Source organism: Neofelis nebulosa, chromosome 3, assembly GCF_028018385.1.
Source record: "Neofelis nebulosa isolate mNeoNeb1 chromosome 3, mNeoNeb1.pri, whole genome shotgun sequence".
Classification (NCBI taxonomy): domain Eukaryota; kingdom Metazoa; phylum Chordata; class Mammalia; order Carnivora; family Felidae; genus Neofelis; species Neofelis nebulosa.
The window spans coordinates 105,538,745-105,564,977 of NC_080784.1; the positions used below are offsets into that span (position 1 = coordinate 105,538,745).

Genomic DNA, 26,233 nt, shown 5'->3' on the forward strand with positions numbered 1-26,233 from the left:
AAGGTTGAAAAAAGAAAGCTGATATAGCAAGCAAGTTTCTCAGAAAGAGCCCCATTAACAGGAATGTGTTTCAGCCTTTGTGATTTCATTCTTTTTGGCTCATGACATTAACCCTCTCATAAACTTCAAATTTTAAAATCATTCATGTTTTATAAAGACAAGCATTGGGAAAGTACCTAAAGCCAAGAAGGATATCTTGTATACTGAATTTACACATACCCCAACATCTACAAGTATTTGTTTTACAAGCACTATTTTTTTTAAAGAAAGGTTTTCTTCCTGCCATTTATGGTAGCCAAGAGTGGAAGAAAAAAAAAAACATAATAAAATATGTTATTTGAAACCAAAGACAACAGAATGTTCTGAGATGTCATTTATTTTGTTTAGTAACTTTAGCTATAGAAAGCTCAACAAATCCTACAGAGAGCTATTCTTTAGAATGGAGAACTGTTTTCTATCCCTTAATGATGACATATTTCCAAAGAAGAATGACTTGCCATTATCTCCTTAGGGTTCTAAACATAGCTAGAAGTCAATTTTAAAGTCTGCTATAAGTTGTAATGTTTTTAACAGTATAGCCCTTGTTTTTCTAGGTCTGACAGTAAAATACATTTGTCATTTTCAAGAGTTTTATTGCTCTTCACTACTTCCTGGAAAATACGATGAGTAGAAAGAACGAATGAACTTGGTAAAGTAACTTGGGGTTTTAGAGCTGAGACCCGGTGCATATTTGTCAATGAACAGTGTGTTGACCTTGGGAATGTCATTTAATCTCTTTATATTTAGACTTGATGCTAATATATTTTCAATGATTCCTCTCATTTAACTAAGCCATTGCTTATATGGAATGCTAGAGGGAAAAAAAAAATCAAACCAACGATGATTCCTAAGCACAGAGTATGTAAAACACTGTTTACATGTTAAGCAGAGTTACCTACCCATCACACAGGGAAGTCAAGTTGCCCAGGTGTCCCACAAGATGGCTTCATCATACAGTCTTGAAAATGGATGCCTAGTGATCTAGGAGCAAAACAAAATAGGCACACACCTGTGACTTCTTCAGTACCCAAAAATGCTCGGGAGCAATTTCAACTTAGAAGTACTATAGATAAATTGCCTAAAGAACAAACAATTTCGCATCTTAGAAGAAGGTCAAAGCAATGCATGTATAACTGTGGATGAATATTGAAGCTTTCGAATTAAAGAAACTTTCAAGGCATTATCTTCAGCCTCCTGTTTCCCCCTTACTTTCCCTTAAAGAGGCTTATGACTTTGGTATTTGGAGTCATGCAGTGCTTTTATTTCCATGAGTTGAAGAGGGCACCAGTCCTAGAATATATTCCAGGTAGATGAGGAAAGCAGGGGAGAAGTGAAAAGAACCAATTGTAAAGTTGTCACACCAGTTCTGTGACTTCTAATGCAGCCTTATAATTTCAATTTGCTACTCTGAGTTGAATCCAGATCAAATTATAAGTTGAAAAGGGGGTCCCTTGTTTATGCGTTCTGAGAGAAAACAAAACTTAGGTCACCAGAGAACAATGAGTCTTTACTCTTGATGTATCTTCTGGTAAGCAACATAGATTTATTGAGAACCCACTAGATGCCTAGTGCTGTGCTTGGCCCTTGTAGGGAAAGATAAAGATAGGTTAGGTTTCTTCCCTCAAACTTTCATTTAATTCAAGAGAAACAGTGACAATACATCACACAGACCCTGCCTGGCAAACACAGTGCAGCTCAGTGGGCCAGCAGCATTGGGTCACCTGAGGTTTATCAGAAATATGGACCCTCGGGCCTTACCCCAGCACTACTGAGTCAGAAACTGTGTCTTACTAAGATCCTCAAGTGATTCATATGCACGTGAAAGTGTGAGAAGTGCTGACAAAGCCCAACACTGAATGTGCATGTTCATGGAAGACAAGGAATCATTTAAATGAAATATGCCTACAAAGTTGGAGATATACTAGACGAGCTTAGCAAAGAGGCTGCTGTTCATTTTTAGTGCTATCAGGGTACAAAACAGAGACATTATTTTATTTAGTTTGCTATTTGTAGACCACTAACAGGTAAAAGTGACTTCATTAAAGGGAAGAAAAATCTATTGCTGAAACATGTTTACATTAGTTTACAAGGCTAAAGATAGCATCTGGAGGTCATTCAACTCTAGAAAAGATTTTGTGATTTAGTGATTAAGATTCTTGTCTCCTTATCTTTTTTCTGGAATTAGCATATCTCTAGGATATATCACCAAAAATAGACCTATCAGCTAATGAAGGATTTTACTCTCAGGACATTACAGTTTGTACATAAGAAAACAAAAAGTATCAGGCTTGTCATTTAAGTACATCATATGTAACATAATACCAAAGCATTTTCATATTTAAAGATTATTTGAAATCAAAAACAGCCAATTTTTGTATTCACTAAAGACAAAATCAATTTTGAAGTGATGACTGATATGAGTATAAAATGCACAACACTTGCTTTGTATCACTGGACTAGGAGGGGAACACCTAAGAATTTATAATGATTACTAGATTGCTCTTCACAGTACTGATTACACTTTGTACTATATTGTGCAATTAGGTAGGTGTATAATTATTACACATTACCATCATTTTACTATTCTTATACATTCATTCTTTATTCTTTTAGATTCCTTAAAAAATCAATGACATTCCTTGAAGCTAAAATAGATTTCATTTACATTAATGAAGACTGTGATTAGTTCATGGGAAATAATTCTATGCAAGTTCCTGTGTTGAATTACTCTTTACAATTTTTTCACATGACTCTCTACTCTTTGTTTGATATCAGTATTTGTGGAGTGAAATGTAGTTCAAAAGAAGTAAGGTGTTCTTGCTTTCTTCTTTTCTGGCTCCTTTTACTTGCAGGATTAATCATATCAACTACTAAATTCGATTTATGAAAATCACATTTGGTCACTGAAGAACTATATTTTCTCTTTTGTGGACTTCAAATCCTAATAGTGATGATATCTTACCATTAGCTATGAGAAATATAGCCATCATCCTAAAAGAAATTAAAAATATATTCTACTCCCAGTATATTTGTATTAATGGGGATATAAATTTGTAAGACCACTGCAAAGACATTTGCTTGCATCCAAAGTATTTGTCCTGCTTACCGTAATGCTGTGGAATTCATGTTCAGAGAGCCTTCAAAGATAAGTGTATAAATGGCCCATGCATTCTTAGACTAGAGGGGGTTGTGCTGTTGTTCTATTTGCTTGTTTTTGTTTTTGAATGAGTTAACTATCACTACCTCTAAAGTGTGAGGTGGGTTGAAAATACAAATACTTTAGAGAAGAAATATAAATATATAGACATATGTATAGGTAGAAATATGAGATACATTTGTATTTCTATAAATGTCTATATTTATGTAAAATGTATAAATGTATATTAAAATGTCAAACTGTAATACTTTCAGTCCTAGAATATAAAAGTTTAGGTATGTCATATACCTTAGTTAGAAACAAAGATACTTCTTCTCAAAGTAACAAATTTATTGTAAAAATGCAATTTGGATTTCATGCTTATCATGAATGTTTCACAAATTGAGACATATAAAAATTATTTTTAGTAGAGTGAGTGCTTTCTATTTTCTCAAGTAGACTCCCAGTATTTATTTCATAATCATATCCTCATAGTTATAGTTACCTTAATTACCAAAATAGACACTATTTTAACATTTTTCTATACACATAAATCACCATCTCATCTTTTCCATATGAGGTAAGTTGACTTGTGGGACAGTCTTATATAGATTCATGGAGATGTTGGTAATCAATATAATGAAAGCTTAAATAGGGGCGCCTGGGTGGCTCAGTCATTTAAGCGTCCGACTCTTGATTTCGGCTCAGGTCATGATCTTACGGTTATGGGATGGAGCCCCATGAGCTTTGCGTGAGGTGTGGAGCCTGCTTAAGATTCTCTCTCTTCCTCTCCTTCTGCCCCTCTCCCCAACTCATGCTCTCTCTCCTCTCTCTCTCTAAAAAAAAAAAAAAAAAAAAAAAAATAGAAAAAAAATAGAAAAATAAAACTTAAATATAGTTCAGTGGGTTTTTTTGAGTCTCACGCCAGAAATTAACAAATCAGACAATATCAATTTTTATGAGAATGGCATAAAATAAAAAATCACAAAAGAAAGACAAATACTAGTCCAACAACCCATAGTGAAGCCAGGATCAGGATAAGAAGAATATTCTTCGAGTTACAGGTTTCATACTAAAGTTTCTCTGTTCATTTTCTTGATGTTTATTTAGGAATCACAGCCAGGGTTTTTTCATACACAATTTTTTTGTAAGTGGAAATCTGAATCTTCCAGGAAAGTTACATATTCTCTAAAATGATGCCCCACCATTAGTACTTCTGTAAAGACGGATAAAGAAAGTGGCATTCTTTTACGTTTTTTTTGTTGTTGTTGTCAATTTATTTTTTTCTATCTTTTGAGAGAGACAGAGCACAAGTATGGGAGAGGCAGAGACAGAGGGTGGGGACCAGAGGATCCGAAGCAGGCTCTGCACTGACAGCAGACAGCCCCATGTGGGGCTCAAACTAAAAAACAGAGATCCTGGCCTGAGCCCAAGTCAGATGCTGAACTGACTGAATCACCCAGGCGCCCTAAAAGTTCCATTCTGAAGACACAATGAATAACTATTTGGAGCCACAAGACTATATCATTTGCTTCACAGAACTCAGGATAAATTATCTGCAAAACTATCATTATGTAACTGACAGAATTTTGCTAGTATTTCTGTTCCTTTGGTTAAACGTCTTGTTTATGTGAGAACTCATCCACATGTGTGAGAAAAAAACTATACGATGCTACTTTGTCCTACAATGCAGTGTATGAAAGGGCCTTTTTTGGAATACAAATTAAATGGTATTTTCTTCACAATTCAGTTAATTTCATAACATATTATATACAAAGTACCTACTATGTGAGAAGCGCAAGACCCTGTGTTAGCCCCTACAAGGGATTGGAATATAACAAGATAAATGTGACATGAATCAACAAGATTTCAATCTCATAAAGAAAACAGAACAAGTACATTAGTTACTCAATCATAATCTCCCCTAAAAAGTGTCATGGAAATGATTTAAACAAGGAGTAGACACACAGAGGACAGAGATCATTTCTTAATAGAGGAGACAGAGGGAAAGACATTTGATCCCATGATCTCTATAGCAGTTACAATGTTTTCATTGTAACTACATATTCAGGAACACATTTAAAAAATTGTTATGAGCTTGAGGAGCCTGGGTAGCTCAGTAGGTTGGTTGGGTGTCCAACTTTGGCTCAGGTCATGACCTCGCGGTTCATGAGTTCAAGCCCCACGTTGGGCTCTGTGCTTACAGCTGAGAACCTGGAGCCTGATTCAGATTCTGTGTCTCCCTCTCTCTCTCCCCTCCCCTGTTCATACTTTGTCCCTCTCCTTCTTTCTCCCTCTCAAAAATTAAACATGAAAAAAAATTTTTTAATTATTACAAGCTTAGTTTCGTAGTTTTTGGTCAATGGCATCATAGCTCATTGGCATTTGCTGGGATATCAAAAATTCCCGCATGCTCTCCCTCAGCAGTCCTGCACTTATTATCATCCTCATTCCTACTCCTAGGCCTCTTTCTTACCCCTGCCATGGCATGGTAGACTCGGGCCATCCCAGCCCTCTCTGCTTAGACACACAGAGCTGCCTCCTAGGATTCCCAGTAGGAAGTGGGAAAGTCTTTTTCCAACTTCACTCTCTACTCTTTGGAGTCCTCTAAATTTTTCTGCAGCTATTGTCACCCTTTCCTTTAGGGGACACTACCTTGAGGTGGAGAGATTTCATGGCAAAGATCCTCAGTAGTGTGCACAAATATATAGCATATTGAAAAATGGTTAAGATTTTGCTATGCTGAGATGACAGAATGAAGCACTCCCTACCTATTGCAAATAGATAAGTTTGGAGGCCAGCCAGTATCAACAGCCACCTCAAAATGATGGGCTAGGGGTGGGGGGTAGAGGGATGTGTACTTTGTCCAGTGTGTCTGGGCATAAGGACAAGTAACAGCAGATGGCTCAGTCATTATCCCAACCATAGTGAAGTCATGAACGACACAACATGGTAGAACAGCCATTCCCTCATTCCTTCCTCCATGAACCCAGTATATCTATCTTGTATCTTGTTTTTATTTTATATCCAAATACCTGTGTCTTTGAGGTCAAGCCTGATTCATCTCTGAATCCTCAGCACCTAGTTGAAATGATGAGGACATACAATGAATTAATGATATACATTGATGATATATAATGTTGCTTATATACTACTTAATTTTGTCCACCTCATCAACCGATTATGCCAGGAAGTTTTCACCATGATTTAAGTGCAGAACAAGTAATAAACACTGACATCATTGATCTGGTGCCTTAAAAAGTATAAAAACCTGATTATACTATTAAATCTTTGTGAATCAGTCACCAGTAGTATTTAAATATATAACACTTTTGTTAGAGTTAACAGTGAATAGGTTCTTGAAAGATTTATTATAATACAGTGTTTCATTTAAAAAAAAATTTTTTTTAATGTTTATTCATTTTTGAGAGAGAGAAAAACAGAGCGCAGGCAGAGGAGATGCAGAGAGAAAGGGACACACAGAATCCAAAGCAGGCTCCAGGCTCTGAGCTGTCAGCACAGAGCCCAATACAGGGCTCGAACTCATGGACCATGAGATCAAGATCATGACCTGAGCTAAAGTCTGACGCTTTACCAACTGAGCCACCTAGGTGCCCCATAATAGAGTGTTCCTTATACACATATAGGAGCACCCAAGAATTAATTTTTAAAAAGAACCTACCATTGATGAGTTCATATACTCACCTATCATGATTTCCCACTATTTACAAGAAAATGTCTGAATTACTAGTGAAGCATTTAAAGATCACTGATACATAACATGACCTCAACTCTCCCACTACTCTTGTACAAACATATTTTCTGACCAAATCAAAATACTTTATACATTGCACTTTCCATCCCTGTGGAATGGGCTCTCCTCTGTTCTCTCCTCCCTTTTACTGAAACTGAAATGAACCCTATTCTTCAAATACCCAGCATACAGCCCATCTCCATCAGGAAGATTTTGCTGATTATGCCTCTTGCAAACCCTAAAAAGCACTTGTTCTTATTAATGATTATTTGGTATTCAGTAAATTCATGTGTGTGTGTACATGTGTGTATGTGTGGTTTGTGTATTTAAATGCAAATATCTTCTCTCCCCAGTCAGGCTGCAAATTGCTATATGACAAAGTGTATTTTGCTAATTTTTAAACATCCATATCACCCAACAGGTCTTTTTTATTAAGTCATTGGTTATTATGATCATAGTTTTAAGTGTATCTTAGGAAAAATATCAGAAATCCAATGGATATTTTCTTCAATAGAGAATTCAAAAAACAAAAACTAAAAACAATTAAGTAATCACTCTGAACTTTATCTCAAGTCCCCTGTTTCTTCGTTCTGATCTCCCTAATTTATTTTTAATTTCTGAATTTGGTTTGGTGAATTTTTAGGAAATCGTTATAAATACATCTGTGCAGAATCCTAAAATTACACAGCTTGACTTATAAGTTTCTGTAAAGTTTTACCTACTGGCCCTTTTGTCTATAAATCTTTCCTTCCATCCCTGTCCTTTAAGACTCAATTCAAAATGTTTCCTTTCTCAGAAACCAACTCTAAAGATATCTCCATACCATCTTACTGAAAAAAAGTCATCCCTACTCCTACTTCTATTTCACTGCTACATTTGCACATATCTCAATTCTTGAATATATAGGACACTTTCCTATAATTTTCACTTTACAGATTTAACTTCCTTTACTAGATTTTAAAATCTGTGATGTCAAGGATTATCTCTTTTTAATCTTTGTCTCTTTAACTTCTAGCACATTGCCCCTTTGTTTTGCAAGTGAATGAATCAGTGCATAAATCTTAAGTAAGGCAAGCACAAAATTATGTGTTTTTATTTGGTATACAAAGAAACCAAGGCTATGATAAGAAAGTGAGCAGGTTAAAAAAAATCAGTGACAAAATGGCAATCAGGACCCTCACCTCTGGACACAGTCCAGCAAGTTACCACCATCCCCTACTCAGGGCTGTCTTCACAGCAAAGCAGTCACAGGAATACCAGAAAGGAGTTATTCAGTAACAAGTGGTTTCCCAGGGTTAAAATCCATCCTATACACATGTAATTTTTCTTTATCCAATTTCAACAATAAAGATGATTGTGTTCATTGAATCCTTAACATATGCTAAGCATAGTTCTAAGCATTTACATCATTTCATACCTTTTCTTTAATTATCACAACATTTCATTTGTTACATATTTGTATGCCCAACTTATGCATGTGGAAAATGAAACATGTAAATTCAGTAACCTACTCAATCAAAACTGGGGTAAGTAAAAAAAATAAAATAAGTTATATTATATGTTCTTAAAATTAAGCCTAATGTTATTATTTAGATTGTCAACAGACTATTTTAAAAATTAGAGCTGTCAGGGCACCTGGGTGGCTCAGTTGATAAGGTGTCCGACTTCAGCTCAGGTCATGATCTCGCGGTCTGTGAGCTGGAGTCCTACGTCAGGCTCTGTGCTGACAGCTGGGAGTCTGGAGCCTGCTTCAGAATCTGTGTCTCCCTCTCTCTCTGCCTCTCCCCCATTCATGCTCTGTGTCTGTCTCTCTCAAAAATAAAATAAAACATTAATTTTTTTTTTAATTTATGAAAATTAGAGCTGTCATGGCCTAATATTTCTTCTTTACATACCTAGTGCTCATTTGCACATTTGGCCAGAGAGCACTATTAAATGACAAGGACAAAGAGTCTCTATTCTTAATTCCTTACCTTAAGCACATAAAACCTCTGAGCCTCTCTATCACTGAAATGGGAAAAATAAATTATGAGAAAAAAAAAAAGCAGACAGGAAGGATTTCATGAGCTACAAAAGATCATACAAATGTAAATGGTATTCTTAGACCCGATTTTCACCACACAGCTCTGTAGTAAGCAAGGGCTTCATTGTGCACATTGTACAGACAAGGAAAATAGATTCCATACGGCTAAGGAACCCTTTAGGGACACAGAATGCATCAAGGGAATGCAAGAGGTTGGATCCCAATGACCTGTGTCTCCTTCCAGCCCCTTCTATTGCACCAAGCCACCTTTCTAGTGGTTTTGCATATGAACGTGATTCAACCCTCATCTTTGAATTAGAAAGAAAGGCTGAAATGTTGTGATTTAACTTATTGATCTAAATTTTGGATGCATAACTGAGTAAAAATAAGAGACCGCACTATCAACTTGTGAATGTTGTTTATCCATTAAACAAAGGCACCCCAACTGCACCTGTGCAAGTCTTCACATGCCACCGTGATGATCAATTTCAGACCTTTCTACCAAGTGGGAATGGATTTGAAGCTTCATGTTAATTTAATCATTTCCTTCTCTACTGAGACTATCAACAAGGCCACTAGTTGGCATCCTTTTGATTTAGTATTTAAAATAGCTCTTGATAATAGCAAAAGATCCTCTCATCATTTTTACAGGGGTTTTGATGATTTCTGTTCCAACTCCAGTCATTTACACATTTTGTACCTACCACAGAGCAGCAAACCACCTGGACAGCCTGATTTGATAGATGGGAAAACATAAGTATATGCCTCTGACATATCCTTGGGCTGCTGTGTTTGGGTTTCTCTTCTGGAAAATAAAAACAAGGATATTACGTGCAATTAGATTAACCAAATAAACATGCTTTTGTTTTTCACTCTCACACACGCAAATATAACACTTTAAAATGTTTCACTTAACAAATCAATAAGAAACAAAAGAATATGTTTGCTAAATATGTTTGCTTTGTCACATTCCTTGAGAATCCTGGATTTCTATGTCCTTTTTGGTGTATCATGTGGTATCAGTTTTTCTTACTCTAATTAGGATTTAATTTCAATTGCTCAGTTTCTGTAGAGTTTGAGTTCCATCACACAATATTAATAAAAATTAAAGATGATAATAGCAGTGAGATGATAATGCATTCAATTTCCCTATCTACTGGTGAAGTAATTCAAAACATTGCATCTCAGGGGCTGGAGGTGGGTCCTAGATTCCATTCTCTGCTCTTCACTAACTGCAGGGCCATTCTGGCCAAGTCTTAGGAATTCATTGGATCTAAGTTGTTCAGCTTTACATGAGAGGACAGGTTGACATCTTAGACCCCTTCCACTTTCAAATCTGCTCTGAGCTTAGGAAATATTTAAGGATATACTATACAAATAAAAATGGTAGAGAATACAAAACTATTTCACTGTTTTCAGAGAGCTAATGATTAAAATAATGTAGAGTAAATGTAAGAAGCTAAGGATGGAGACGTTAGGAGTGAAAACTTTAGACCTTGTATTAAGCTGTTAGGGCTGCCAAAACAAAATACCGCAGACTGGATGGCTTGAACAACAGAAATTTATTTGCTTACAGTTCCCGAGGCTAGCAGTGCAAGATCAGAGTGACATCAGGGTTGGTTTCTAATGAGACCTCTCTTGTTGGCTTGTAGACAGCTGTCTTTCCGTTGTGTTTTCATATGGCCTTTCTTCTGTGTGCACAAAGAGAGTGAGTGAGCTCAGGTGTCTCCTCCTCTTCTTATAAGGACACCAGTCCTATGGATTTAGCCCCCCACCCCTTATGAACCCATTTAACTTTAACTATTACCTCATGGAAGGCCCCATCTCCAAATACCATCACATTGAGGATTAGGGCTTCAACATTTGAATTTGGTGGGGGACTCTTAACTCAGCCATAATCGCTCTCTTTCAATTCTACCATATATAGCTGAATGACCAGAAACAACTTATTCAACCTCTGATTCTCATTTTCCTCATGGAGAAAATAATCATTCTTTCCTCAAAAAGACATTGTGAGAATTGAATAGAGTAAAAGACCGTAATGTGTGATGTTAACTACAAAATGCTAAAGGAAAAACCATTCAAAATGATTATAAAAATAAAATGATTAGTGCTGGAAAAATTAAGTGCATTTGGAATTGAAAACTGTTAGCATAATTTATGGACCAGAGTTGTCAAAAGAAAGGCATTGTGTCTAAAATAAGAAATAGAATCTTAGCGATGAGTATTGATATTTGAATCACAAAGGCCTGAATTTAAATCCCATTCTTGATTTATTTACCATGTGAATTTGGACAAGTTTTGAAACCTTTTTAAGCCACAGCTTTCTCACCTTTAAAATGAAAATAATATTGCTTCTATCAGGCTGTCATAAAAGTGATAATACTACAGCTTATTAAGTTATTAGTAAATTAACAAATATCATCATTTAAAAGACCTTAAAGGATATGCGAAAAAATGGAAAAGCTGTGTCAACAGGAATGGGCAAGTATGTTTAGGAAATGAAACAGACAGGGGGTATTAACAGAAACAAATGATACATTTGAAAAGATGAGATGGAGTTAGGGTAATAGAGCTTCTTGCATAATAAACCACTGCAAAACCTCAGTGGCTTGAAACAGTTACTTACTCTCACTGGGTTGGGTGAGTGTTGGCTGATCTGGAGTGGGCACAGGTAGGTAGCTCTGCTTCAAGCTGCAGATCTGGCAGGGTGGGGCTCTGCTCTGTGCTGGGCTCACATATGCTCCACATTTCTCATCTTCCCTGGATCAGCAGTTTAGGTGGACGATGTGCCTCTCATGGGAGTGGCAGAAACGCAATTAGGCAAACCCAGTAACCTAAGTGCGTTCCATGCTTCTATTTGCATTGTGTCTGCCATGATTCTATTGCCAAAGTAAGTCACATGTCCAAGTCAAACATCAAGGGGTCACAAGTACTCTCTGCCCAGCATGAGGTCAAAACAAGTCTAGGGTGAGATCAGAGCAAAGTCAAGGGAGGAGGTGTGAATACTTCTGAACAAGAATCTAATATACCACGGTAACAAAAACAAGGTTTTATCTGGAAGGCAAATGGAAAAATTCTAGGTTTTTTGAGCAGAAGAAATGTATGGCATCCATGTGTTTCAGAGAAAAATAATTTATAGGTCCACTACAGAGACTGAAAAAAGGGAATCGGGGAGACTGGTTAAAAGGTTAACACTGCAGCCATCTGGGAAGTGATAGTCTGAACTAAATGGGGGTAACATGACAATCAAATTTCAAAGAAGGGACAGACGCCAAAATCACATCAAAGTAAGAAACCATGAGACTTAAACATTCTTCAGATATAGGAGAAGAAGTGAATGTCGGAAGAGTGGCAGAATAGCTAACAATTGCTGCACAAACAATGACCCCAACACTCTGTGACATGCAATAACAATATTTACAATCCGAGATCATTTTTGTAAGCTGGGAATTCTGGAACAATTTAGCTTGGTGGTGCTGGCTCAGGGTCTCTCATGTGCTTGCGTCAGACAGATGTCAGCGAGGACTACCATCTAAAGGCTGACTACCATCTAAAAGCTGGAAGATCTCCTTCCAAGCTACACACAAGCAATCCACTTCCAAGATACACACACACACACACACACGGCTGGCACATTGTTGCTGGCTGTGACTAAAAGCCCTCAGTTGCCCTCCACATGGACTGTGGAGACTTTCCTTACAATATGCTTGCTTTTCCCTGCATGAGTGACCTAAGAGGGAGCAAAGTGGAAGCAGCCAAGTCATTTATGACCTAGCCTTAGAAGTTACACATGGCACTTCTGACACATTCTATTCATTAGAGGCAATTATTAAGTTCAGAACACACTCTTTTGAAGAGAAGAGTGTCAAAGGATTTTGGACATAGGATGATAAAAACACCACAGGAAAACAATCTATAGCATTTAGTTTTAGACTTACCAAGTCTGTGATATGTACAACCAATGGAAATATCAAACGGACAGTGTAGCTACTGAAACAGAAATTTGGGTCAAAATGATCATTTTTGGAGTTACCTACATAGTTACAGCAGGTGAAAATTCTTTTATCAAATAGATTTTTGGTTTTCTTCCTTTGAAGCTGAGAAGAAGTAGTAAGATAGGTAATAGGAGGTGACTCAGGAAATTGTTCAGAGCTCTGGACAAAGCAATCGAAATATTGGTAACACAGCACTACCTATGTTCAAGACAATTTTATGAAGTATAAATCATTCTTGAGACAACTACAAAAGAATATTCAGGAAAAATATTCCGTATTACATAGAAAAAGCGAATTAATGACAAAATCACAGGGCAAAAATACATGCATCATAGTTAAAGTGGTGTGGGTTTGAAAAAAGGATATTTTAGACTACACAATACAGTGTAGTTGTGTGTTAAATATATCATAAGTCAAACTGTAAAGAAGAAATCCTGCTCAGCCTGACATCTGCTATCCTAGCATTCACACTCACAAAATGTTTTCAAATATGAATTAGTGGGTAAAAGCAGTAGTACAAAAACATGTCTTTCTTTTTATCGTCGCTTCTTTAGAGCTTTGCAATACACTAACTCGACTAGAGTATAAATATATAAGGTAAGACTTTCTGCTAAAATTTCCTTCAGGAAGACCAAAGGACTGTCAGACAAAAATAAAAAATAAGAAATCCTTTCTCCAAATGAAACTTCAGCAAAACTATGAACAGGCTCTGTTTGATTCCATTTCAAAGATTAGGACTGACAGCCATTAAGATGTCAGCCAGGTAGAAAATGACGTCACCTTATAAAATCCCCTCCACATCCGTGGCCTGGCTTTCAAACAACTATATGTTCTTAGGTGGGATTCTCAGTAGCTTAAAAACAAACAAACAAACAAAAAAAACACCTTTATTTAATATTTTTTCTCCAGGCAAAAGGGTTCTAAGTATTTTGCTTCAGGGTTTTGGTTCCCTTTGGTTCTTTAAACTGAAGGAACAGAGCACTGGCCCCAAATCCATAAACACGGAAGACAAGCTTTAGCTTCAAGGTTCTAAAGAAGCTGCCTTTCCACAAAGTGGCCTTGTGATGTCTGTCTGTCTGGGTTCTGTGCAGGTTCAATCGCTTCATTGAAAACATAATAAAACTATGGAGAATGGAACTTGGTGACCCTGTTTCACAGTTTTCCAAAGCACAAGAAAAGAATCGAGGGCATTGAAAAGTGAGTCCAAACTTTTATGGGTTTTCTTTCCCCCAGACCTCAGACAACAGCATTGTCATGAAGCAGCAGTATTCCTAAAAGGGGTCTGTGCATTGATATGCAAATGTGGTCTACAAACATCCCATTGGGCTGCAGAATCCCTGTGTCTAGCACTGTCACACAAATAGTTTTTGAATCTGAACAGTTTATTCAGGACCATAAATATGTGTTTCACCCTGTGAACAAATTCTGTTTGCTTACAGAGTTCGCAAGCAGTGAAATACAAGGTAGACTATAAAACAGCCCCGTTTGATAGGATGCGCCTGAGCAAAGATACTTTTAAATGGACCAGATTTTTATTTACTGCCCAAGATTGTCGTGCAAATGTATCATACCCCAGATTGTAAGGGCTTCTTTTTTTAAATATTATTTTACGGTAGGTGCTCTGTCTTGAAATAACTGGCTTTCTTTTAAAAATAGAAGTTGAAAAACAATTTGAGTTTGCATTGTTACATTTTTAGCAACATCATAAAAACCTTGCTGTCACGTCTTAATAGATCAGTGACAGTGGAAGGAAGAAAAATAATTTTTAAGACATTTTTAAGATGGGAAGATATGTAACAGGGGTAGAATTTACTCCCGGAAACAATATAAATTAACTTTGAAAACAGTTTGAAAAAACATTCCAACCACCAGAATTCTATCTAGCCCACAAAATTTGTACAGATTCTACCCACATTTCCCAATGCTACTTCTAGCCTCTCCTAAGCATCCCACTTCCTTCTGTAACCACTCCACCTCTAGGTAACTACTTACATGTAGCAGACCCACTGAATTCTCAAATTTTCCACACTACCATTGAACACACAGAGAATAGTGTAAGGCAGAGTACAGAAAAGTTCATTTTCTATGAGCTCCATCCTGATTCTTTAAAACATGATTGTATGTCTATTTTCATAAGAAATCAAAGCCGAAAAAAATTCACAGAGAAGACTAAGATTCCAAGTAAAATATAAAGCATATATGCCTATATGGATGAGTCTGACAGAGAACATAACATCAAAATAGAGAATGAGTTGCTTTAAAACACCTATCACCAGTAAATTCTTTTCCTGATGACTATGAAATAACTAAAGACAACTAACGTCTGTAACCACATGTTGCACACTGATGACTATATCGACTCATCTATTTTGACTAGATTTTCAGTATATGGTTGTATGGTTCTTTGTCCTACACTGAGGTCCTCATTCTTGATCTTCCTTCTCTCTGTTCTTTATTTACTCAAGATGATGACACCAGACAGAAGTGGGAAATGTCTGAGTCACTGAATCAGTCACAGAGTCAAGGTGAGGAAAAGAGTTATCTCTCAGAAATGTTAGGGAAGTCACCCTGAACTACACTTTTGAGAACAGAGAAATCTATTTCTTTCTTTGAACACCATTCTTAAATTGTTGAATTTTAAAACTAACAAATTTGTATCATCTCCACTCATATTTTTTACTTTCTATTTCATTGAAAGCATGCTATATTAAAGATCAATATAAAAGCAAATGAATGTTTATGTGCTTCCCCCAATCATTAATTTGACCTAATTGAATAAAGAATAGTTATTATAATATGTTAATATAATATGCTATCACATACTCATAATATATTAGGGAATCATGTTTTATTTTATAAGAGTTGTTGATTTTAATCCACCTAATAAAACCCATTCAATTTTGACAATTGAATATCAGAAATGATGAGTCTGTTATAGTTAAAAGATATATAAAATTAGTATCTTAGTCTAGTTTCACAAAATAAAAAAGAAAGGCAGTAGGGGATTTAAAAAATAAAATTACAACAAAATTACATAACATTTCAAGAAATTGTGAGTAAACATTTGTTCATTTCAGAGGTTAAAGAAAAGGAAAACTGTGGATCATCCCATTGGGAAAAGGAACATAGCAATATTCAGGAAGGAGGATGTTTTAATTAGGAATCAAAGCTTTCAATGCCAAGAAGACTTTGAACATTAATTTTCTTGGGTTAAATTTTGGAAGTACCGGTGCGTCTTTGCTTTCCTTCTCTAGTTTTCACCAGTACCTAGTGTGCCTCTCCCTTTCATAGTTGTAAACAATTGGTGAGCTGCTGAAGTGTAATCAAAATAAGGGACAACTCACGAAGAGGAGAAATTAAATACTCTTCATTGCTTTTGTGATATTTTCATAAATTTTGCAAACAAGATATAGCCAAAAGCATCTTAGAAAACGCCCTGACCTTGGTGGGGCCTTTTCTGCAGAAATAATCACCAGTTTCCATTTGTTTCTTTCTATCTAGTCTTTTTTCTCCAAGAGTAACTGCCATGAATTATAAGCTGAAAACTTGGAGAAACTTTTTCAAAAGATAAACATTTCCTCAACTATTTCATTTCGTATTTCACTGTATAGGTCTGAATATTTGTGTAACAGTCTCTTGGATTTTTATGACATCTGCTTAGTTTTAAATGCGTGCATAATCTGATGCCATTGTTTTTCCTCAGCCGAGACTTTTCTTTGAGGCACTGGTGCCATCTGCTGGACACAAGTAAAATTAAAAACTTGTGACCATTGTCCCCAGTGTGAAAAGTCCAACCAGTGTGTAGTAACTCTTATTCCTTAAAATTTAACCTTTGTAAAAACACTGATTATTGTTGCCATTGTACCCAGAAAAATAGTTTCGTCTCTGTGTTTCAATGGAACATACCAAGAAATAAAATGAAAAGCTGTTTTGGAATATTTGCCACAGCAAATATAGCTTAAAAGTACATTCAATATTAAATAGAACATGCACCGAGTATACTGGGAACACATGATGAAGAGGGCTCAGGAACCTGCCATCAAAATACTAATAGTCTCTTGGGCCACCTGGGTGGCTCAGTTGCTAGGCGTCCCACTTGGACTCAGGTCATGATCTCGCAGTTCTTGAGTTCGAGCCCCACGTGGGGTTCTGTGCTGACAGCTCAGAGCCTGGAGCCTGCTTTAGATTCTGTGTCTCCCTCTCTCTCTGTCCCTCCCCTGCTCATACTGTCTCTCTCTCTCAAAATAAATAAACATTAAAAATATACTAGTAGTCTCATGGGTTGATAGGTCAAAAGAAAGAAATATAATGAAATAAATGCTGCAATAGAATAATTCCATCATTCAAACATGTAACAATTGATGTAAAAATATACTCACTCTTAGAATAACAAAGAAAATAATAGTTCTGGGATTTTAGATAATTGCCTACTTTTGCAGCTAAGAAAACTAAAACTGAAATATTAATATTTTATTCAAACCAGAACCCAGATCAACTCGTGCTCTTTCCATGGCTTCCCCTTTCCTCACAATGATTTCTTACTGAAAATATCCAAAAGAGGATGTAGTGTATGTAAATGTGCATGGGTGTGTGTGTGTGTGTGTGTGTGTGTGTGTGTGTGTGTGTGATGGAATATTACACAGCCATAAAAAGAAGGAAATCCTGCCATCTGCAACAATGTGGATAGAATTTGAGGGTATTATCCTTAGAGAAATAAGTCAGATAAAGAAAGACAAATAACAGATGACATCTTTTATATGTGAAATTTAAAAAACAAAAACCAGAGTTTATAGATACAGAGAAACTTCTAATTATAAAATTAAAATAAATAAGTTCTAGAATATAATACACAGTGTAGTGACTGGAGTTAATAATACTATAGTATATATTTGAAAGTTGCTAAAAGAGTAGATCTTAAAGGCTGTCATCCCAAGAAAAAAAATTGTAACTATATAAGGTGATGGATGTCAACAAGACTTATTGTGGTGACCATTTCACAATATATACATATGTTAAATCATTATGTTGTACACCTGTCACAAACATAATGTTATATGTCAATTACATCTCAGTTAAGAACAGTAATATCCAAAACATAAAAAGCAATGGAAAGAGTATTTCAAAATCTTCTCGCATTTTTTAGTCATACTGTTTTATTGTTGACTGGCTTAATGTACGTCCTTTTCCACTAGATTATAAGATTGCATACCAGAGGTCAGCAGAATGCCTGGCATATACACAATAGGTTTGTGATAAATGAATGAATTCATTCATTCTAGACTTGTTTTCAGCCTCTTAGCCTAGCGAGAAGGGAAGTATTAAGCTGGCAGGTTGCTGAAGGAAAGAGATGGTTGATGCCTATCAGTGGAACGAATACAACTTTATAGGCTAAGAAACACATTTAGAACATGCTCTTATTTTTCTCAGGTATCCATTGAAATTCCTATGGATACGTTAGCTATATTTAAATTAATATCAAAGGATTAACAATGCCAAAAGACTTGATCAAACTAAAAGATATTCCATACTTTTCTCTCTTTAAAACAAATACATATTAATTTGGATAAGAAAAGACATTGAAAGAGCACCTGGGTGACTCAGTAGGTTAAGCAACTGACTCTTGATTTCCTCTCAGGTCATAATCTCGTGGGCATGGTATTGAGCCCCACATCAGGCTCAGAGTGGAGTACAGAGCCTACCTGGTATTCTTTCTCTCTCTCTCTCTCTCTCTCTCTCTCTCTCTCTCTGCCTCTCCCCCTTGTGTTCTCTCTCTCTCTCCCTCTCTCTCTGCCTCTCCCCCATGTGTACTCTCTCTCTCTCTCTCTTTCAAAATAAATAAATAAACTTTTAAAAAAAGACATTGAAAACCAGGAATAGAGAAAAAAGCATTTTCTTCATCACAAAGGTAACTATTTCCTGTGGTAGGCACTATTGTAATTGCAAACCAGCATCAATTTATTTAATCCTCAAAACATCTCTAAGAAATAGATATTATTATTAATTCCATTTTAGAGAAGAGCACACTGATGCATAAGTTTAATAACTTTCCCAGGATCCTAAAGTTAGGAAGGAAAGAAAATTTGTCTGCACACACAGACAGTGGGAAAGGGCTTAAGCTCTTACTCAATATGTTAATGTTTTTTTGATGTATGCTACAAAGACTATCCAGAGGTATCTGAGACTCTTTTCAGGGAGTCTATGGAATCAAAACAATATTCACCATATCATTTGAGACTCTGACTATTATGATAAAACACAACTCTCCAAGTCCATCCTAGTTCAGGCTGAAGCTCAACTATACAAAAGTTATCAGTAGAATCAAGAAAAGTAAGGTTGCAATAGTAGATTGAATTAGATCATTGAAGGTTTTGAACACTAGGCTAAGGATGTATTTCTGCATGCTATGGAAATTCAATTAGGATTATGAATATGGAATAGTACCAAATGGAGTTTGAAAGAAGTATATTAAGTAGATTGGAGATACAAAAACTGAATGTAGAGTAGAACTGAGAAGCAAAATATAGCTAATTGAATGGAATAAAAATTATTACAAGAAAGTGATGAATGTCCTACAAAAAATATTACAGAAGCTTGGAAAAGAGAGGAAAAGGCTAAGAAATTATTTTTAAATGTTTTAAGTATATAGAGAGTTATTATGTAGAAAAGATAGCTCACTGTGTGTCATGCATGAGCCCCCTTGTGGGGAAATGGACTTAAATTTCAGTCCAATAATCTGATTAAATTATAAAGTGAATTATTGATCAATGGGGATGATTACATATTGGAATATACCATAAACAGAAGGTCAACAACATCTCTCCCTGGAAAAATTGTACATGTTATGCTTCATATGATCAATGACTAGAGAAGGTGTCTATTGAGAGGCAGTAAAATGAAAAGTGTGCTGAATCACAGCTCAGAAGTCCTGGCCTAATTATGCCATCTGTTAAGCTCCTCATCAATAAGATAGATATATTCTAAGTGTCTTTGTTTTCATATCCCATATGTTTTTTTATAAGGACCATCTTATACATAAAGGCATATAGTAAGTATAAAATATAGCTCAACAATAGATGCTTATGTCAATGCTGACAATGACAGTGACAACTCAACGCCCACCCTTTCCTATGCTTTTATGAAAATCTAGTATTTCTTCTTCTTCTACTCCTATATTTTACTCCAGAGTCTGGGAAAATAGTGGTGAGTGAGTAAACAGACAAGACCTCAAACTAACAGAAACACAAGTTTTTAATAAAAATACTTAAGTTTACACTGGGAATCTATTTGTTCCCAGATCTATTTGCACTAACAAATATAAGTGAAAAGTTATATGGAGTCCATGTTAGATGATATTGTCTTGATTTGGGGGGATGATTTTGTAAAAAGTTTAACAAAAGAAGATAATTCCAAAATGGTAGAAGTTACAGAAGTTTGCAATTTGTTGATGGGTATGTTCCAAAAGGTACAGTATGTAGCCTGAATTTTAGCCAGCCAAAAATCACAAAAGAATTCATTAAAAATAAACAAAATCAAATAAAGTTGGTAATTTAATCAAGTTTTGTGGTTTATTTTCTTAAAATTGACTCAAATATGTTAAAAGATAATCTCCTTTGAGAGGATTTCCTAGATTTGCATTCTATCCTATAATGAAAAGAGGTAAGGACATTGTATACATAGACATAAACAAAAATGCTGTTTTTACATAAATACATATGCTGTATATACATATCTTTGAATGGAGGGATTTATTTAGGTGAAATATGTTATAGGATTTTGAAAAATGCCTTTAAAATTTTTCTTTCCCATAATGAAATACAGTAGAAAAAGGGTCATTTTACAAGAGTGTTTTATTGTTGCCATCTTTCATCATATTTGAAGAGAAACAAGTTAATCTTATGGCAATTCCAAGCTCTGATAAGCAGTACTATTTGGGTTCTCATGGCAGATTTAGCAATAAATAATAATACTGCCACTATTTGACAGAACAAGCAGATCAACTGACAGTAAGATCAATAAAAAGCTATTAAAGCCTTTCCCCAAATACACACATTCACAGAGCTATTTCACAAAGGCATATAAACTTAAGTCATTTGAGATTGATACCCTAACAACCACTTAGCAAAATAGGAAGGAGAAACTAGGGACTTAAGTTGGTGACTTTGTGACCTCAGTGCAATGGCAGGTATATTTCATATTACAAATACCAAAAAGGAAATTCATTCACTTCCTACAGGTGTCAAAGACAGGAAGATAAAGTCACATATTTAACTCTCACTGTGATGTTAAAAATATTTTAATAGCCACAGTCAATATTTTATACCAGCAGACATTGCAAAAATTATCTAAGCCTTGTTTGTGTTTGAGAAAGTATCTTCAGCTATACTTACTTGAAAGGTCTTCATGCTAAAAATAAAGCTAATTTTTCAAATCTCTAAAACCTCAAAGTTTTTCTTTGAAAAATCAGCATTTACTGAAATTATTTTCTTCTACACTTTCACCTCCTCAAACATGTTTCTATTATACATAAAGAATTAACATATCAAAATAAAATTTTCCAAACTGAGAATTTTAAAAGTTAAAATTCATTTCATTGAAGACAGGAAATACACAGTTTGAAAGTGATATTTGAAATCTTCAACAAAAACTTAGTCATTTCTGACCTTCATCGAAAAAATGAAATAAAATACACTGGAATATTCATTTAATAGGGAATTTACCATTTAATGACAGAAGAGAAACAGTCCAAAACAGATGAAACAATCAACCATAATTGTGAACAGCTGCACACCTTCAGAAAATAAGCAAAAATTCTTACAGAAAAAGCAAAAAGAAGTATTTGTTCTTATTAAAGCCAAATGATTTCCCATGAGGGATAAAGCTCATAATAATCGGTCAAAACTTTATTGGCCAAGAGAAAACTCAACGAATTAAGAAAAGAAAATGTATATGACAAGGGGAGAAAATTCAATAAAGCAGAGCTTAAATTTAATCTTTTAGATGAAAAGGGGCTTCTTATGCCCAATGTTTAAAGTGGCACATATGTCAAAGGTCTGAGAGGACCACCAAGTCATATGGATTATCAGATCACCAAGAAAGTGGGAGCATTAATCTGTGATGGCTGAGGGATAAAGTATCTAAATGTATCCTCTGTGGACCAAATGTCATCACCATGTGATCAAAATCATGGAATGTTCCTTGCATCAAGTCACTATATGTTTCCAATAATTTCTCTACAAGAGAGATCTATAATTTATCCTGTTGAACTTAGAAGACTCTCTCTGGACCAGCAGACTTAAAAATTTACTATGCCTTCTTTTGTTAACACCATAGGATCATGCATTTTCAAAAATGGAATCCAGTAGAAAGGACACTAAAGATGACACCTGATTCAAGTTCAGCCTTTCTTCCTCTATTTCGTCCTCCATTCAGATGTTGAAGGAGAATTCCAGGGGACAGTTCATGCCAAGTAAGTATGAACATCCAGAAGAATACTCATCATTGAGAGATGCCCCTGGCTTAACACATCTTCCATTAACATAAAAAATGCCTCTACACTAAGCACTGAAATATTTCCTCTCTCCCACATCCTGGAAGCATCCAGCCCTCTACTGAGCCTACTTCTGAAGATCCTGAACCACAGCAAAATTCCTTTCTAACAAAACTTTTCTAAAGAAAATTTGCACTTTCTCTTTTAGCTTCATTTCTGTTGAGTGATTACACTACTACTCGAATGAAAGCTTGATAGAAGTATGATTCGGGTAATACTTTACAAATGTAGAACATTTAAGTGTGATTCCTGAGAGTAATTTGCTTCCATTTTAAATTTACTTTGTCTTTTTAAACCATCTTGAAATTTTCCCCTTTTCGTTTTATTGCTGTTAGTTAAGTGAATATGAAATTGCTTATACTGAAGCTTGGTAGGATAGAATTCTTTTTAAAAAAAAATTAATGTTTATTTATTTTTGAGACAGAGAGAGACAGAGCATGAACGGGGGCGTGGTGGGGGAAGGAGTCAGAGAGAGAGGGAGACACAAAATCTGAAGCAGACTCCAGGCTCCGAGCTGTCAGCGCAGAGCCTGATGCAGGGCTCAAACTCATGAACAGTGAGATCATGACCTGAGCCACAGTCAGAAGCTCAATCCACTGAGCCACCCAGGCGCCCAAGTAGGATATAATTCTTAAGACATTTTTTTACATAGATTATTTAAATGTGACTTATGAATAAATTGTTTACATTTTATTCCTTGTAGACAGTGTAAATGTAGCTTTTTGTTTTTAGTTTTTAACAAGTCCCCCATAACATGAACTATAGCAAGAATTTTACACGAGTAATTCAGCAAATGGAGATATGTGAGACTCAAGGGTCATGTCTGTACTCCAAGGGCTGGGTTTACTGTAAGATAAAATATAGTAGCTTGATATCTACATGAGTAAATTTTAATTTATTTTTAAAAGTAAGTATTACTTGGTTTCTACCATTGTATCTAATTCTCTGTTATGTCCTGTGAATTATTATATATGGGCAGTTTATGTCCTTAGAGAGTTAACAATAAAAAGTAACCTCTTTAGGGATGCCTGGGTGACTCAGTCCATTGAGTGTCTGTCTGGCTCTTGATTTCGGTTCAGGTCATGACCTCACAGTTCATGAGATGGAGCCTGCCGTGGAATTCTCTCTCCCTCTCTGCCTCTCCCCTTTTTGCATGCTCACTCTCTCTCTCTCTCTCTCTCTCTCTCTCTCTAGCTCTCAAAATAAATAAATAACCATTTTTTTTAAAAAAAGTAACCACTTCAAATTTTCTAGTTAAAATTAAAGTTTAAACTTTTACATCACTATCTTTAAGATCATATATCCAGCTTCCACTTTTCTATACTGAATGGCATCATTTTTTTTTTTCTGACTAAACATCCCTTGTAGGCCAGGACCATCCTGTAGTACAGTATCTCTGAACACAGTAGACCTATAAGCATTGTAAATAGATTGATAATATGGTACAACCTAGCAAACATTTACACATTTATTTTGTGTAAGATTAGTGCTAAGTACTTAATGATAACTAATTTAATCTTTATAATATTTCTTCTGAAGTTGGTACTATTGCTACCCCTTTTTAATGTTTGTCTTTATTTTTGAGACAGAGAGATACAGACCATGGGCAGGGGAGGGGCAGAGAGAGAGGGAGACACAGAACAGAAGCAGGCTCCAAGCTCTGAGCTGTCAGCACAGAGCCCGACACGGGGCTCGAACTCGTCAACTGCAAGATCATGACCGGGGCCGAAGTCAGAAGCTCAACCAACCCACCGAGGCACCCCGCTACCCCTTTTTAAATATGGGAAACTGAGTCACGGCAAGGCTAAGTAACTTATCCAAGACACACAGCTCTCAGATGGCACTGCTGGAATTCAAACCCAAATGACCTGGGTCTTGAGCCCACTTCAAACCACGCTATGCTGCTTACATGAAGAACAGTAGCATCCAGCAATTGAAGCTCGAATCAGCAACTGCTGTTGTGTCATCACCATTAAAATTCTTATATGTTCCCAGTCTTGGGGCATCTGGGTGGCTCAGTCAGTTGAGCGTCTGACTTCGGCTCAGGTCACGATCTCGCGGTCCGTGGGTTCAAGCCCCGTGTTGGGCTCTGTGCTGACAGCTCAGAGCCTGGAGCCTGTTTCAGATTCTGTGTCTCCCTCTCTCTCTGCCCCTCCCCCGTTCATGCTCTGTCTCTCTCTGTCTCAAAAATAAATAAACGTTTAAAAAATTTTTTTTTAATTCTAATATGTTCCCAGTCTTAATTCTTTTGATCCACATAATTTCTTTGACTCTCTGAGGCTCTAATATTTGGCTAATTACTTACACATTTGACATAGAAACTTGTCAGGAATAGCAATCTGATATTTGAGAAGTAATGAAATAAAATGTTCTAGCTAGGGGCTCTTGAGTGGGCTCAGTCAGTTAAGCGACAGACTCTTGGTCTGTGTTCAGGTCATAATCTCAGTTTGTGAGATTGAGCCCTGAGTCAGGCTCTGCACTAACAGTGAGGAGTCTGCTTGGGACTCTCTCCCTCCCTCTACCCTCCCCCCGCTCATACACGCATGCTCGCTCACTCTCTCTGCCAAAATAAATAAATAAACCTTTAAAAATAAATTAATTAATTAATTTAAAAAATGTCCTATCTAATGTGGATGAGTTCATTTGTATAATGTCCTTCGCTCTGAAAGAAATATCCCCTTTTCTGCCATGATCTTTAGAGGTATGATCAAATGGTTTGCCTTTCTAATAAAATCATTCCTCAGAAGTACTTTCTGACTTTCCAGAAATGAACTAAATGGGGTCTCTGAGAAAGCGAGAAATTATCCTGAAAGAAAAAGAATATACAACATTTTGAAACAATAGTGTATAGTAAATCTAAAGAATCTTGGCACTTTCCCCACCATAAAATGCTAAGGTTATCACTGAGAAATTACCAAATGCTTTTATCCCTCAAAGGGATAAGACCGTCCACCTGGAGGGGCCCCTGGGTGGCTCAGTCAGTTAAGTGTCCAACTTCAGCTCAGGTCATGATCTTGCGATCTGTGAGTTCAAGCCCTGCATTGGGCTCTGTGCTGAAAGCTCAGAGCCTGGAGCCTGCTCTGGATTCTGTGTGTCTCTCTTTCTCTCTCTGCCCCTCCCCTGTTTGCACTCTGTCTTCTCTGTCTCTCAAGGATAATAAACATTAAAAAACAAAAACAAAAAACTCCACCTGGAACTGAGCAGAAGGCTCAGGCTTCTACAGAGACTTATTCAATATTCGTGACTGTAAGAAACCCAACCAGTGTCTGGGTCATGGTTCACAGGACGAAGGAAGGGCTCCTGCCTTTCCCCTTGGCGCTGAGGCTCCCACGTATCTCCAATATATGACAAATGACTTGTTAGTCCATAAGTTCACATAGCTTTAGCAACTGTTATATAATTCTGTCAGCACTTACAGTTAGATTTTAACCAAGGTGACCAGGAAGGCTCCAGCCTGGAGGTCAGACAGAGATCCTGTTTCTGGCTAGAATCCGGAAGAGAATAGAAATTTTCTCATCCGCTGTTCAAGTATCCAATGGGGCCAGAAGCTGAATCAATCATTGGTCTCTTTTGGAAATATAGTTGAATCAGCCCCTATTCCCAGGGGAAAAAAAAGGTTTATTAGCAAATAGCCGTATAACATAGTGATTCCGTTAAAGATTAAAAATAGTGTCCATAATAACTGTATGGAATTAAAAAGATATACATGTTGATTTTTGTTTAAAAGTAAGCCCAA

The 26,233-nt window shown here is 36.2% G+C and overlaps 1 long non-coding RNA gene across 2 annotated transcripts; it reads right to left on the bottom strand.

The window, feature by feature from the left end:
• Positions 1-938: 938 nt before the first annotated feature.
• LOC131507135 (uncharacterized) lies at positions 939-26,233 on the bottom strand. 2 transcript variants are annotated; one of them, XR_009259351.1, is made up of 5 exons: positions 25,914-26,233; positions 10,527-10,643; positions 9,657-9,757; positions 6,211-6,256; positions 939-1,020 (listed from the first exon to the last, which is right to left on the bottom strand). It is a non-coding gene; the product is annotated as an uncharacterized LOC131507135 (long non-coding RNA). The 2 variants fall into 2 exon arrangements; XR_009259350.1 differs by lacking the exon at positions 25,914-26,233 and adding an exon at positions 11,582-12,317.